Source organism: Mirounga leonina, unplaced genomic scaffold (assembly GCF_011800145.1).
Source record: "Mirounga leonina isolate KUSES-001 unplaced genomic scaffold, KU_Mleo_1.0 Mir_127, whole genome shotgun sequence".
Lineage (NCBI taxonomy): Eukaryota > Metazoa > Chordata > Mammalia > Carnivora > Phocidae > Mirounga > Mirounga leonina.
The window spans coordinates 30,809,878-30,827,417 of NW_023270316.1; positions in this window are offsets into that span (position 1 = coordinate 30,809,878).

A 17,540-nucleotide genomic window follows, 5' to 3' on the forward strand; every position below is an offset into this window, starting at 1 on the left:
GAAATTTTGAGTTTGTATGTGCTCACAAAGGGTAGAAGCAAGTGAAGACATCTGTAACCACCCCATTTACTCCTCTGCCTGTTTGATGATAGAATCAATGGTTTTCTTCTCCATATCAATCATTAAGGATAAAATTGAATACTTCAATCTGTTCTGGTTATTCTAATGATGGCAAATAATGAAGCATTGTCATTAGCAAGTATTTCTACCTAACTAGAGGATGACTAAATATTATCCCTTACTTTAGAGATTTTGGTGGGAAATAGAAAAATAAATGTTGATATTTCAGTATATATGTGGCTAAAAATGAGGAAGAATCAAATATTTCCATGATGGAAAAGCCAAGGTAGGTACCTGCATAGTCCCTAGCTATAGTTCCTACAGTTGGTTCTGGGAAGTAATCAGTTTGATTCCAGTTGGTCAAGATGGAGATCAAGAGCCATCCAGAAGATGGTGAAGGGCTCCTTTAATGTGCTCAGGTGAGGAGAGTGGCATTTGGGAGTTGCCTCAAAAAGTAGACAAGCTTTAACATCAGTCCTACAAACTAAATTTTTCACATACCAAAATTTGTGCCTTTGAAAAGCACAATCTAATCTACCATAAACACTTAAAGTTTTCCTTGAGTTTCCCAAAGAATTTTTTGAGAGATCTTATAAATATGTAATAAAATGACAAGGTAATAAAGGAAAAAAATACAGAGGTGGGTGGGGTGGGTGGGGGTTGTGAGAAGTTCTGCATAATGAAACTCAGAAACAGTTGTCAAGCTTGTTTTCAAGGTAATTTGTATTTGTATTGAGTCAGAGACATTATTCCCACAAGGGGAATGGCTTAACAATTCATCAGTTCTTTTCTGTGTAATTGAAGGCCTCTCAATTATACTCCTATAAGGTGCAGAACCTGAGGAAAGGAATGCTTTTTTTTTTTTTTAAAGATTTTATTTATTTATTTGAGAGAGAGAATGAGACAGAGAGAGAGAACATGAGAGGGGGGAGGATCAGAGGGAGAAGCAGACTCCCTGCTGAGCAGGGAGTCCGATGCGGGACTCGATCCCGAGACTCCAGGATCATGACCTGAGCCGAAGGCAGTCGCTTAACCAACTGAGCCACCCAGGCGCCATGAAAGGAATGCTTAATATGCAACCACAGATTAAAATAAAAGAAGAGAGTTGTCTTCAAACCTGTGGTATCAGGCACAGTTAGAATTGTGATTTTTAAGGAACAAGATGGTCTTCTGCTTATATTTTGAAAAATGCCTTAGTTATATAACTTTTGTACTTCAGATCTAAAGATAACATCTTATGAGATCTAAATGTCCATGAAATCATCACGACCCCTAGGATTATATAATATTGTGCTCATATTATAAACATAATTGAGAAATAATGAATTAAATGATTTGACTTAGAGTAAATTAATAGCTAATATTTCTTGAGCATTTACTATGTGCCAAGCACAGGGCTAAACACTTGAAATTTATTACCTTTTTAATACTCAGAACAACCCTGTGAAATAAGTATCATTTTCTGTCATGTTATAGATGAACCAAGGGGGCCTTAGTTCAGTTACTCAGTTATGATGGCTCATAACCAGTAAATAGCCAAATTCTCTGACTTGAATTAAGGTTTTATCAGGAAACTTTCCCACGGATATGGTTGTTTAATTTTTGTTAAAATTTAGCTCAGAGATAGTGAATGTTAAAGATTTATCTTTATCTTTATAGTTATTCTCTTGTATCTTTGTTTTGGTGTTCTAAAATATACTTTCATTTTTGGCTTATTGCAAAAATTTATAATGACTTTCATATTGGGCCTTTGGAGAATTTCAAAAATTGAACACAGAGAGAACTCTAGTTTTCCAATTTCAGAAAAAAAATTCTTGAAACTTTATTCCAATCGATGTCAAAACATCTACCACATGGGTCTTTTGTTTTACTGCATTTTGAGGACTTAGCTAGAAAAATGAACCTATGAAAAAAGGCATTGAGTTATGGTATGTTTCTTTCCAATCAATATCTAATTTGATCAATTTACAATTCTTAGTAAGCTGTCTTTTAAATGTCAATATTGAGGTTTGAAGAGCCCTATTATTGTCCACTATGTCCATCACTATCAATAGCATCTTACATCATATGTCCCATTTCATAGAAGGCAACTAAATAGTTATGGGATTAATTGATAAGCATGAATAAACTCTTTCTAAATGACTTTATGTGTATATCACTTAGCATATAACTACCATAACTTTTGGCTGCTATTATTATTATTAGCCAATATAATAATAACTTATGTTATGGAATGTTTTCAACCTAATGGGGCAGATGGATTAAGTTCAGAAACATATACAGATATCCAAACATTTTCTAAAAAGTCAGGTAAATAAAATGTACTTTGAATGGCCGTATATGTTTTGTGCACTTGACCCATTTTCCCTACTAAATTATAAAACATTCCAAGATACTATTATGTTTGCTTATGATTTGTCAGATTAAAAAAAAAATGATACCCTAACGGTGTAGGATCCATTTTATATATCTACACAATCAATGTCATGAAATATAAAGCCCTGTTATGGTCAGTTAGGCTGACCTTTAGCTTTTAATAACAGTGCTTCTGAGTTTGTGTGATGCCCATTGGCCATTTGCTTCAGAATAACCTGAGGCATTTGAAGAAGTATAGTTTTGGGGGAAAGTGTTCTTAAATTAAGCTTCCAGTTTTAAATGATTTAACATTTAAAGTAAATTATTCATAAGAACAGTAAGTTTTCCTAATTGCTCCTTATTTTACAGGAAATATTAGATTTGTTTAGCCTCTCAAGTTGTAGCCATCATTGTCCAGACTGCTACAGTGTAACTAAAGGAAAAAACATATTTATGGACCATAGATGGGGTATGGTCCAAACTTTGGTGCTTAAATTTTGGAAACAATTTTCTTGGGAAAAAAGGTCCATGGCCACTCGTCTCAGAATAACCTGGGATGTTTTAAATAATGTAGATCCTGAGTCCCTTGGCAAGCCCACTGCATCCACATCTCTGAGGATGGGGCCTAAGAAATTCTGTTTTAGGCAAACAAACTAGTGATTTTTACTCACACTAAAATCAAAAGAAAAACTTTTTTTCTCAGCTCTTGAGCTCATAGCTGAAGTGGTTAGAGCCATGGCAAGTTAGTGAGGAGCCAGTACATGCTAGTATGAGTCTTGCTGTGAGTGATTCTTTACTAAGATAATGCAGTCCTGGACAAGGTCAAAGAGCTCTGAGGCTCTGCTTAGTACCTCACCAGCTGTTGGGGAGGAAAAATAATTTTTCCTCTACCTTTCTAGGTTCTTGTCTGAGGCCCCCTTGCCCCATAATAATAGATTAACAAGAGAAAATCAAACAATTTTGATTATATATGCATATGTGTACATGTGGGAGGCTTACAAAGATATAAGACTCAAAGTCATTCAGGCAATTGAGGCTTATATATCACCCTGAGCTAAGGAAAGGGATAGGGGTCTGGAGTTTCAAAGGGGAGGAAGACAATTCACAAGAAGTTGAAAAGAGGAAATGTTTGGTAAATAAATGTTTGCTTGCCACACATAAGTCTCAGATGAAAAAGTTATCTCTGGCAAAAACTCTGTTCCTGCTGCAGGCCTGCATTCTAAATTATTTTAGGCAGATAAGGGGGAGGTAAAAGGCTTTTCCTAAGTCCCCTGGGTCTTGACTGCCTTCAGCTCAAAATAATCTATATGTGAATATGGTACATTTTGGGGTGTCATATTCTGTTCCCCTTTACAGCTCAAAATCCCTTCCAACACACATCCCTAGAGGGCAGGAGTTTGGAATGGGCATGCATAAGATGGGCCATTACAAAACAGAAAGCATAAAATTGATGCCCTGAAAACAGTTGCTTTATTTAATTACTGCCCTGGTACCTCTCTGAATTATGAGGATTCATTGTTGCTAGAATGATTAGTAAACAGAAATTTCTAATTAAATTAATTAACGCAGGCTTAAACAGAAAACCTTTTTGTGTTCCTATTTTTGTCAAAAACAGAAACTCAAAATCTTGGCTGAATCAATCAATATCATCAAACTCAATGCCAATGATTATGATTCAGTAGACATATGGACAGGATGACCATACATCCTGGTTAGTGTGCAATGGTTCTGATATAAGCCTGATCTGGCAGAATCACTCTTTTGCTCTCAGAAGGGTTTTTGTTTGAATGATAAATTATGTGGCCATCTAGTCTATAGATATATCTCTAGAGAAGACTGATCAAAGTGTGACACATCCTTGAATTTGTGTGTATATTTTTCAAATAAAATGTATGATCTCTTTGTTTCATGAAAGCTGAATTGTCAGGAAAATGCTTTCCAGTTAACTTAGGTTTCTGGTAATTTGGGTTCTGATCCCATGAAATTTCCTTATGCTATATATTGGGCCTTTTGTTTTGGACATTTTAAACATTCCAGTGCCAGTGAATCAGAAGAACCTTATAATTCATATCCCCCAGGCACTAAGCAATAAAAGCAGGATCTCTTACCCATAATTGGGAATTAAAGTAGTTTTGATTGTATTTAAAAGTCTTTTGGAAGGAATTGAATTGAAAAGTAGATGGGCCTAAGCACTCTGAAAGTAGAGGATAGAAGACAGATGACAACAAAGGGCAGATAAAAAGACAAGCAAATGATTTTGCTTTATGCCAGGGAAGGCATTTGGTACTTTTTATTTAAAAGGCTCTTTGTGACCATTAATTAGTTAATCTTAACAACCTCCTCGTAGAATATATCAGCATTATTATCACTTGCTGCAGATGCAAAATTTGAAATACTATAAGATTAAGGAGCTTTAGTAGGAATTGAAAGCTAATGAATGGTATAGTTAGAATTAGAACTGAATCTCTGTTGGGCAATTCTATTTGGAGTCCACCAGGCCAGAATTGTCTGCAGTATACCCAACATACCGCTCTATGATTACAGAAGGGCACCCTGAGGAATGTTTAAGTCTGATAAGGAAAGATCAGCTCAAAGCTACTTTGAAACCTAAATGGAATGTATGAGTGCATGAGGCACTGAAATGCTATCTTTGCCTCAGACCTCCATGGATGAAAGACATGATTCAGTTTCCCCTGAAAGGAGACACATACTGTAGAAAATCAGCAATTGGCTTTAGTAATAGACTTTATATTATATTAGCTTACAACAAAGAGTAAATAGAGAGGGACTAAGGGAACAAAGCTTTTTATGTTTGGAGTTGCAACTTTCCAGAATAACTACAGCTATGTTTGAAACAAATAGCTCACTGGGATCATCATCAGAAGAAAATCTTGCTGCCATGTTCTTAAACTCGGATAAAAATCTGAGAAGGAGCTAGTTAATTGGAAGAAAGCTCAGAATTAGTGCACCATTTGTTCTTCTACCTCACACCAACTAGTAAATTGCCAGTCAATTCAATGAAGAAACACAATGACAAATGCCATTAAACAAACTGTAGAGAAGTAATAGATTAGATGACAGCCTTTTTCTAAATTTTCAACTAGTCATTTAGTATTGAGAGGTTCAGAAAGGTTTCGTATTTTGTATTATCTTGAAATGGGAAGTTCTTTAGAAAAAAAGACTCTTAACTTACACTTATATCAGAACTAATTCCAGATGTATTACAAATTTAAATCAAAAAAGAAAAATACTATAAGAAAATACATGACTCCACATAATTTTGGGACAGATAACACTGTTTAAGCTTGTCACATGAAGTAATAGAAACATACAGGGAAAAGATTGATATATTTTCTGTGTAAGACATGACAAAATACTAAATAAACTTAAGACAAAGTATAAGTTGGGTATGTGATGGGATCGAGGTGTTAGCTATGGTGCAAATAATTTCATAATATATAAATGATCAAATCAACATGTTGTACACTTTAAACTCACTGAATATTATATGTCAGTTTATCTCACTAAAACCAGGGAAAAAAGAAAAAAAAGAAAAGTACTTGGAGAAATAATTGTAGTGTATCATTAATATCATTAAGGGATTAACATCATGACTATACAAAGAACTCATAATCGGTAAGATAGATAAATATCCAATAGAAAGTTTGGTGAATAAAATAAAGAAAAGAAAAAATACTATTGGCTAGTAAGAAATTTTAAAAATGCCGAACCTCACTATTAATCAAAGAAAATCTTATTTAAAAATATAGTATGTACCTGTAATATAGTAACTAGATTGGCAAAGAAGAAAAATAGTATTGCTATCTATTGTTAACATGCATATAAATAAAAGCATACCTTGAAAATTGAATTGCTAATTAGTAACAAGTGTCTGGGGCAGTAAAACAATATGTATCAAATGCTTTAAAAATATACAGGGCTTTTGGCACAAAAATGCTATTGAAAGAAATATATCTTGAGAGAAAATTCACCAAACAAATATCTAAGTATAAGGATTTTTAACAACGTTCATAATATCTCAAATGATGTAAACAATAGGAAATTGATTTACTAAATTATTAAACGTTCATAAGGAACTACTAGTAGCTATTAAGGAAAGAGGAAGACCAACAAACTCAATCCTATGAACAATATTAGATTAGCTCTACAGTGTTGAGTTAATTCCCAGGAAGCTATATAAATTGGCAGAATCTTTAGCAACCTGACAACCTAGGTATTTTCTTATCTACACAACCTAAGTGTTGTCTTATCCACACAAAGAGAACTACTTGGTGCTTATTTTAAGGTAAAATGCCTTGGGCAAAGCTTAAAGCTGCTTTTTGGTGATGTTCCATCTTTGCTCCTTTGGTTGCCTTAAGGGCCCAAGGCAAAATAATCCTGCAAAGATTCCTCTAAAAAATACTGGTGAGCTAATTTATCTTTGGAGAATGAGAATCATTTTTTATTGAAAGAACAATATGTAAAAATCATATTCAGTGGATTCAAAGAGATGTAACTCTGTCCTTTAGTTGTGTTGTAAAGTAGTAAATTGTATGGACATCCTTTCATTCTGTATTATATATACATCTGAATCCTAAACCTATCTTTGCCAGACCAAGAAAAGGACAAAAATTCCCATCAAAATACTTATTTACCTAAAGAGACATTATATACAACACTATAATTTACTACTTCCATGCCTCTGGGATGCATTATCTGTTTTATTGTAGCCCAATTTCAGCTTCTCTTATTTAGGGAGAGAATTTTAGAATAGATTGAATGGATTCCCATAGAGCTGTGGTTCTCAAACTTGAGCATATATCATCACAATCACCTGGAGAACTAGCTATGACACAGATTTCTGTGTCCCAAACCTCAGAATGTCTCACTCAGCAGGTCTTGGAGTAGAGCCCAATTTTGCACTTCCAAGTATCCAAGGTGAGGCTGATGCTGTTGGTTTGGGCAGCGTATGCACAAGCATCTTTGAGGCAGACATCCAGAAAGTGTATTTGTCTTGTAATCTACACAATTCTATTGATTTATGACATGATAATAAGATATGCGATATGATGATATCATTACAAACAAACTTCCTCCTATAGTTCTTGCATATTTTATACTTTAAATTAATGAATACATGAATTCCAAAGATTAGAATAGAATGAAGTCATTTTTTAATCCACGATTATAGTTAAGCCAACTGATCCTTCAGTTCAGTATTACTCAATCTTATTTTTGTGAAGCTAACTGGTGGGTGATACAAAATGAGAATGAAATCAGGTATATCACTTGTTACTTCTTATATCATTATTTGGAAATTTTTAAGATTAAAAATATTTCTATTATGAAACTGTACACTGAGTAGGGAGTTCTGATGAAGAGGTAGGGCATAAGGTGGATCCAGTGGTGGACCATATGTTTTACATATACATACATTTTTAAATCATGTAAATAGAGGCTCAAAGAAGTCAGAATTTGCATAGGCAGCACAGTTAGAAAGGCAGAAAATGGTGCTCCTGGAGACCACTGTATGCATTTCCAGCTCCAGAATTCTGTGGCTAAGTTATTCTTTTTCTTTTCTTTTAACTTCTGGAATCAACCATTCAAATACTATTGCAAGTAGTCTATTACATATTTGAAGCCTAGCAAGCTTCCGAGATTTCCAGAAATACTATATCCGTATTAAGAATAATAGTGATTATCTTATAGGGCACAGAGTTAGGTAAGTAAAAGGACAGTGTGTGTGTGTGTGTGTGTGTGTGTGTGTGTGTCTGGGTGAGAACTGTCCATAGTAAGGACACAATGTTAATCTCTAAAGATGCATTATTAACATAATCATTGTAGATTTCTTTTTTGATACAACCATATAACAAAGTGCTTATCATGCTTTTCTTCTTTGTTGTCATCCACATTAAACTTTGTTTTTACCTACTTATTCCTAGAAATTCTAAGTGAACACTTCCCTGTTTCCATTAACACCAAAACCTTGGCTCATTATACAATTCCTAACAGCATCCAGCTGATCGCCCTGCATTCCTTTACCCATATGATCAGACATTTAATTGTTTAGCATGCTGTAACTGATGCCTTGTTCTATTTCAGGGATCATTTCTCTCATCATCCATTAGGCCTACAAGTCTAATGTTAGAGGGAACACTTTTTCCTCTTCCTAGTTTCCTAGAGGAGGGATTTGGATACTGTTTTTGCCTTTCTCTGCCCCTTTATTCATTCTACTTCTGCTTATCTGGAGCAATGCGTCTGTTTGGAAACAACTGGACAAGCTTTGTTCTGTTCTATCCTTATTCCTCTAGGGAGCAAGATGCCTGCAATAAGTGTTAATTTTGCAGCTACCCCAGGGAGATGTGGTTCTCTTCCAGGGAAGCCTCCACAGGCTTGTACTATCTCGACTAGGTGGTTAAGCCTAAAGAATTCTGCAGTTCAGGATTAGCAAACCCTTAACAACTTAACAACTCTAAAGCCATGTCTTCTATTCTTGCCTCTATTAGTAATAATAATAATAATAAAAAAAAAACTTTGTGTCATAACCTGAGTACAGAAGTAACATGCTATTGATTGTGGCCACTACAGATCCCAATACCAAGCATAAATCTCATCTTAATTTCTATCCCTCTGGGCTTTTATGGATTTTATGCTACTCAAAAATCCCTATCTTTCCTTTCCCACAAGGATTATGGTTTTTCTTGTTTTCCTTCCCCATTATATGTGTATGCACTTGTAGGTATCTATGATGATATCATCTAGACAGATACTTATAACTTTCTTTGTCTAGCTCCCTTTAAATACTGCTTTCCTTCTTATTTCTCTGGGTTCATTGCTCTTCTTTCTTCTTCTTTCAGTGGCAAATTCATACTCAGACTGTTCCTCATCGACCTTTCTGAACTGTGACACCTGCTTCTTCTACTTAGCTGCAGATTCCTGTGCAAAACTCGTGTTTTATATTTAGTACAAATAGAGGAGGCATCCATTAATAGACAAGAGATAAGAAAGAAAACAACATCAACAATTCATCAGGATGACACGCTATTTGAAAGCACTAATCAAAGGATACACTAATTAGTAAGTGGATTTTATCTACAATAAAAATTGGATTTATACATTGTACTTTACACAAAATAAAGGAAGGCAGATTAAATAATTAAAATAGCAAATTAGTATATATAATACAAGTAAATAAAGTAATAAGACATCAAAATTCCAGAAAGAAATGTGAGATTAAAAATTGCACATAGCAAAAGGTCTTGATCGACAGCAATTTGGGAGGTAACGATTAATACTCTGGCAAGTTTACCAAGGCTTTCTTTAAACCTTATCTCTTTAAGCTTTATCTTCTTGAACCTGTGTCTAGAATGATTCCAGATCATATGCTCCCCAGGTACTTATGTTCCAACAGGGCTGCTCTCACACTTGATAGTAGCAATTGCAGTCAGGGGTAAATATGTTCCATAGATACACTCTTCTGAATTATAGACCTGGCATTTTACAAAATTTAAACATGTAGCCTTTGCTAACATGAAGCATAATGTTCTAAGTGTTTTTAATTTAAAGTTAGTAACATTCTAGGGGCACCTGGGTGGTTCAGTCAGCTATGTGTCCAACTCTTGGTTTGGGCTCAGGTCATGATCTCAGGGTTGTGAGACTGAGCCCCACATCAGGCTCTGTGCTCAGTGCAGAGTCTGCTTGGGATTCTCTCTCCCTCTCCCTCTGCTCTTCCTCCCTGTTTGCATGCTCTCTCTCACTCTCTCTCTCTCTCTAAAATAAGTAAATAAATAAAATCTTTTTTAAAAAGTTAATAACATTCTAGAGCTGAAATTCCAGATGCTTTAAACAAATCCTGGGAAGTGGGGGGAAATGGAGAAGGTGAGTATAAGCAAGATTAAAATTTTATATAATTTTTTTTTAATTTTTTTTATTTGTTCATGAGAGACAGAGAGGGAGAGAGAGAGAGAGAGAGGCAGAGGGAGAAGCAGACTCCCAAGGAGCAGGGAGCCCAATGCGGGACTCGATCCCAGGACGCCAGGATCATGACCTGAGCTGAAGGCAGACGCTTAACCATCTGAGCCACCCAGGCGCCCATATATTTTATATAACTTTTAGAGGGAGTTTGTAGATACAGATTTGTTCTTTTAAAATATCTCTTTTAACAGGTAATACATATACAACAAGCAAAATTAAAAGTTCCAAAGATTATATGATGAAAAATTACCCTTCTCATTCCAGTTCCCTGGTCCACTAATTCCCTCTCACTGGATGAACCACAGCTACAGATTTCTTCTTTATTCTTATAGAACTAAATGCATCTTTTTCTTTCTTTCTACCTTTATCTTCCTTTTATACTTATGAGGTAGTCTGCTACATCTCTTGTCCTTCACTTTTCCCTAGTTAACAAGTTATTCACAGATTATCCTATAATTTAGTCTGTTGGTAAACATCAAATTGCCTCATTGCTTTGAACTGCTGAATTTGTCTCCAATTATGTACGAAAATTGAGTTGGTCTTTTATTGAAGGAAGCACAAGACAGCCCTGATATAGGGATGCGGAAAGAGACTCCACCTCTTGATGGTGGAAGCTAAAAACTACTGTGTTCTTTTTTGCAATCTACCATAGCAGGTTACTTCCCAGTCTATAGAGGCTGGATCTGAGAAAAAGCTACAAGGTAACCAGACCAAATCCTGACAGTCTATATGACCATATATTACTTTACTCCCCTTGCTGCCTGTGCCCCTTCCAGCAGACTCTTTGTTTCCTGTTTTCCTTGCTGTTTCACAAGATATCGCCACAATTTTCATAACACTGTGCTTTCTTTGACTGATAGCATTCAGTGACAGTGGTGTGATGCATATTTGTAGCCTACACTTCTAGAGACCTTCCTCTCCTGATGCTAATGATATCCTGTGAACTACATGACCAAGCTCAGGCTAACCTTCGGGATGATGACAGAGATGTGGCCAATGAGACTTCACTGCCCCACCAGACAGTTGGTAAAAACTCAGAAGGAGAGCCATCCAGTTGAACAACCACCGAACATAGACACATGAAGAGTCTTCCAAAGCTGGAGACTCACTCAGCTGCACCTGGCCCAAATTCCTGACTCCCAAGATCATGATATAATTAAATGACTACTGCTCTAAACCGCTGAGTTTTAGGGTGGTTGGTACGTAACAAGGGCTACGTTATTTTGGAGCAATCCCTCAGTTCTCACCTCCAATGTCAGCAAGAATATCACCCTGATGAAAAATCTTTCTCAACACTTCTCAGGGAAACACATATCTCAATTCCTAAACTTGAGTTTTGATGATATAAGTAATTTCTGAAACAAACAAAAATCTTCCCTTCACTGTATTCCCAGACTCTAAACACAAGTTCATCTCAGCTGATTCTGATTCCCTTCTGCCTTGTCATTTCTTTTCTACCAACACATCCCTCCTTATTGCCGAGACTCACCTGCTCTAAGGAGCCTCTTTAGACTAATCACCTAGCTCATCATTGCTTCTCTCGGGCTGGTTATCTGTATGCGGATTGCTAAACAACTTTGGACTTCTATACCTGTTGTGCTGCAGACGGTTTTCTAAACCAAGTTTAATGTAAGATTGGGTTCTGAGGAATAGTAACTGATCTTTGAGACATATAATTCTTCAAAAAAATAGTTGTTATGATCAAATATATCTAGGATATATTGGGGTGAGCAATAGCAAACTGGTTTTGTCTGTTTTTTACATCTTAAGTCATTTTCTTTATAATGTATGAATTGTTAACAACCAAGAAGATCTAAACTGGTCCTAAATTAACCATGACACCATTAACATTTTACTGAACAGATTTTAGGAACTGTCACCATAATATTGCTTTAAGTTTAAATGCATAAAAGAAAAAAAAAAAACAATTAAACAAAACCTTTAATCCTTAAATGCCTGTGTGAGAAAAACAAGAAAGAGAACTCATTAATGATATGGAAATTAAAGAAGCTTTTTTATTTTTCTTAAAATTTGGTACCATGAATTTCTAGATGATGAGAATTCCTTTAGATGTTAGATCATCCATGTTTTTGTAATATTTGCCTTTGTGGCTGAAATAGATATCTTAAGTAAGATATGGCTTAATCTCTGATTAAGTCATCTCAGTAACTCCCATATTCATTAGAGTAAATGTATAAACATAACCATAGTTTTGTTAAAAGTGAATTGTATGTGTGGCAGACTGAAGCTAAGCTGCCCTGTTATGGGCCACAGTACTCTCATCTGACCTGAAGTGATTACCGGTACACCAGCATATTAATCACTCGGTCTAGGAGGCAGGCTGGGCAACCAGGATTCCAGGGCAATGCCTTCTGCCCATGTCAGCCCTTTATCTATTTATTCAATATGCTGTACACATACTATCATCTTCTACATGTGCTATGAGGGAAAACTTTGGAATTCTCAAACTTTAGTGTGTGCAAGACTCAGCTGAGGAACTTGTTAAAACACAAACTCTGAGGCCCCATTCCCAGAGTTTCTGATTCAGTCAGCATGCAGCGGGACCAGGAATATAGATTACTAATAAGCACCTCAGCTATCTCTGAGGTAGATGGTTTGAGAAGCTCTTTTTGAGAAAACACTGGCCATCACAGTCTGTATCTGTTAAGAGGAGAAACGGAAATGTATGTATATATATTTTTTTCCTTAGCAACTTCTTTACTCCTATCCTGTAAATGTGGGAGTGGCACAGACTTCCCTTTTGGACTTCTCTCTTACTCTTTAGGTGATCTATTCCAAGATCACGGTTTTAAACATCACTTATGTGCTGATGACCCCAAAGTTTGTATCTCAGTCTGGACCTCACCTGTGAATGCTGAACATGGTTATTTTATTTTCTACTTGTCATCTCCATTTGCATTTATGACAAGTAGCTAAAACTTGACATGTCCAAAGCTGAATTCTTTTATCCCCAAATCTTTTTCTCCAATAGTTCCTACTTTAAATTTTTTTTTTTTAGATTTTATTTATTTATTTATTTGAGAGAGAGGGAGAGAGAAACAGCATGAGAGGGGATAGGGTCAGAGGGAGAAGCAGGCTCTCCGCCGAGCCAGGAGCCCGATGTAGGACTCGATCCCAGGACTCCGGGATCATGACCTGAGCCGAAGGCAGTCGCTTAACCAACTGAGCCACCCAGGCGCCCAATAGTTCCTACTTTAATTAATGGCATCTCTATCCTACATTCATGGTTCTGGCCAGAAGTCTTGGTGTCATTCTTAGTGTCATTATTCTTTCTTCCCACCTCCAAACCATCAGTATATTCCCTCAGCTCCACCTTCTAAATATTTCCAGAATCATAACTGTCTCATATTCCCATGGCTACTCTATAACCTAATCCACCATGCTTCCCACTGAGACTATCATAATGGCCTACTATCCAATCTCCCTCCTACTCCTGTTCCACTTGCAATCTGGTCTCTACAAAGCACCCAGAGTAAGTCCTATAAGCTGAACCTTTGTGTCCCCTAAAAGTCATACACTGAAACCTGATTCCCAATATAATGGTATTAAGAAGTGGGGCATTTGGGAGGTGATTAGGTCATAAGGGCAAAGCCCACATTAGTGGGATTAGTGTCCTTTGAAAAGAGTCACCAGAGAGCTCCCTTTCCCACTTCTGCCTGTGAACCAGGAAGTGGACCCTCACTGCCAGACACCTAATCTGCTGATATCTTGATATTTGACTTCCCAGCCTCCAGAACTATGAGAGACAAATTTCTGTTTGTTTGTAAGCCACCCAGTACCACCAGTCTGTGGTACTTTTGTTACTGCAGCCATAATGGACTAAGAAAAGTAAGTCTTTTAAAACAGCAAATAAAGCCTAAACCCAGCAGGAAAAGAGAAATAATAACGATTAGAGCAGAAATCAATGAAATAGAAACCAAAAGAATGGTAGAACAGATCAACGAAACTAGGAGCTGGTTCTTTGAAAGAATTAATAAGACTGATAAAGCCCTGGCCAGACTTATCAAAAAGGAAAGAGGAAGGACCCAAATAAGTGAAATCATGAATGAAAGAGGAGAGATCACAACCAACACCAAAGAAATACAAACAATTATAAGAACATATTACGAGCAACTATATGCTAACAAATTAGGCAACTTGTAAGAAATGGATGCATTCCTAGAGATGTATAAACCACCAAAACTGAACCAGGAAGAAATAGAAAACCTGAACAGACCCATAACCAGGATGGAAATTGAAGCAATAATCAAAAATCTCCCAAAAAACAAAAGAGTCCAGGGCCAGATGGCCTTCCTGGGGAATTTTAACAAATATTTAAAGAAGATTTAATACCTATTCTTCTGAAGCTGTTTCAAAGAATAGAAATAGAAGGAAAACTTTCAAACTCTATGAGGCCAGCATTACCTTGATCCCAAAACCAAACAAAGACCCCACCAAAAAGGAGAATTACACACCAATATCCCTAATGAACATGAATGCAAAAATTCTCACCAAAACACTAGCCAATAGGATCCAACAGTACATTAAAAGGATAATTCGCCATGACCAAGTGAGATTTATTCCTGAGCTGCAAGGGTGGTTCAACATCTGCAAATCAATCAATATGATACAATACATAAATAAAAGAAAGGACAAGAACCATCAAAAAGAATAAAATCTTGCCATTTGCAATGACGTGGTTGGAACTAGAGGGTATTATGCTAAGTGAAATAAGTCAATCAGAGAAAGACAATCATCATATGATCTCACTCATATGTGAAATTTAAGAAGCAAAACAGAGATGGGGGAAGAGAGGAAAAAATAAAACAAGACGAAATAAGAGAGGAAGAGAGGAAAAAATAAAACAAGACGAAATAAGAGGGGAAGAGAGGAAAAAATAAAACAAGACGAAATAAGAGAGGGAAACAAACCATAAGAGACTCTTAATCATAGGAAACAAACTGGGGGTTGCTGTAGGGGGGGTGGCAGGATGGGGTAACTGGGTGATGGACATTAAGAAGGGCATGTGATATAATGAGCACTGGCATTATATAAGACTGATGAATCACTGACCTCTACCTCTGAAACCAATAATACATTGTATGTTAATTAATTGAATTTAAATTAAAAACAAATAATAGGGGTGCCTGGGTTGCTCAGTCGTTAAGCGTCTGCCTTTGGCTCAGGGGATCGAGCCCTACATTGGTCTCCCTGCTCGGTGGGAGCCTGCTTCTCCCTCTTCCACTCCCCCTGCTTGTGTTCCTGCTCTTGCTATCTCTCTCTGTCAAATAAATAAATAAAGTCTTTTAAAAAAACAAATAATAAATAAGTGTTAAACCACATTAGTCCTCCATTCAAATCTCCCATATCACTCAGAGTGTAACTGAAGACTCTTCACCTTTCTTCCCCTTGCTCACACCTCTCTGGACACACTGGCTCCTTTATTGTCTATTTAATATGAGAAACAATTGCCTATCTGAGGAACTTTGCACCTGTTCACTTTGCTCTGCATGATTTACTTGACTTCCCTTCAGATCTCTGGTTAAATGCCATCTTCTTAGAAGAGATCTTTTCTGACTCCCATCACTTTCTAGGCCCCTTACCCTATTTTTGGTCATAGATATTCATCACTTGACACATCAACTTTTTTCTTGCCTGTCTCTCTTCAAAGTAATCTTCATGAGAGTGGGAAATCCAACAGTATTACTCATTGCCATATCCTCAGCATCTAGAACTGTGCTCAGCTCAGAGTCAAAACTCAGCTTTTCAATTAATTAATAAGTGCATACATGGTAATATAAAATTTCTGTTCAGTGAATATTATAGCATCATTAATTTGCTTATTGAAATATACTACTGGAAGGGACCCACCTCTCACACACATCAAGGGTGACATATGCAGAGTGAACAAATATTAAGTTCAATGAATAGCTAACAGTTCATTTTTGAGCATTCAACTAATAATACTAGTGTAACTACTAAATATTAGCCATGGTTTACACAGTTTTCCACTGTACCATCAGATCCTCACTACCATACAGACAAGTATGATTAATACCCCTTTTTATAGATGAGAAAATGTTGCCAGAGGGTTAATGTTACTTGCCCTTGCTCAAACAAAAATGATGGGGCAGGGTAATAGTAGGTGAGATTTATTGTGCTTTCAAGAAGTGCCTGGCTCTGCATAAATGCTTTTCAGGCATCAGGTCAATGAATCCCATAAGAACCCTCTGAGTAACCTACTATCCCTGTATTGTGGATGGAAACAGAAACTTAGATGAAGTTCTAGAGTTAGAGAAGTCAGGATTCAAAAGTCTGCAGCTCAAACACATACTTACCACCTGTGATTTTACTGTTTCCCACAGGTCTCGGGCACTCTGTGGTCAAGCATTTTTGCTATCACCACGGCATACAGCTTCTGATAGACTCAACTGTGTTCTGCTGGACATGTTCAGAATACACACTTGAATAGGATTTGAAGATATTTCACTCCAAGGGTTAAAAAAATGATACCACATTGTCAAGTATTCTTAAGTAAAATATTAAGAATATCAAGTCATTCAGCATTTAAGGCTATTGCCTAAATAGATTTTTCTAGTAGGTATAAGGGTCAAGGCTCCACGAAACAGTTATATATTCAAATATTTTATGCAGCAGAATTATTATGGCTGTGAATATAATTAAAAATAACCTCTTACATTTGGCACTCAAAATTTCTTTTTTAAATATATATTTGGAAACAGCACTGAGCAGTTTAGTCTTATTTTGAATGATTCCATCAGCTCTTGAACAATTTGTACGGATCTGTGAACTGAACTATTCCAAAGTCATGCCGCAATATCTTTTCTTGAATTTGGGCATACGTTTGTTCTTTTGCACTGTTGAAAAGTTAGGTAGGAGGATTGGACTTGCTGTACCACACTAATGAGATTTTCTGGACTGCAATTACTCCTGAGCAGAGTTTTATTTTTTAATTTTTTCAAAGGTGATAAATTACTAAACATATGCTCTGTGACTCGAGTTGGTTGGTGAAGAGGGTGAGATTGATGAGCCCAGATGGGCCTTTGCAATGAAGACAGAAGCCCAAGATGGTTCAAATTTTAATTAGGCTCTGCTAATAAGACGTATGTAGAGAAGAGGTAGATATGAGA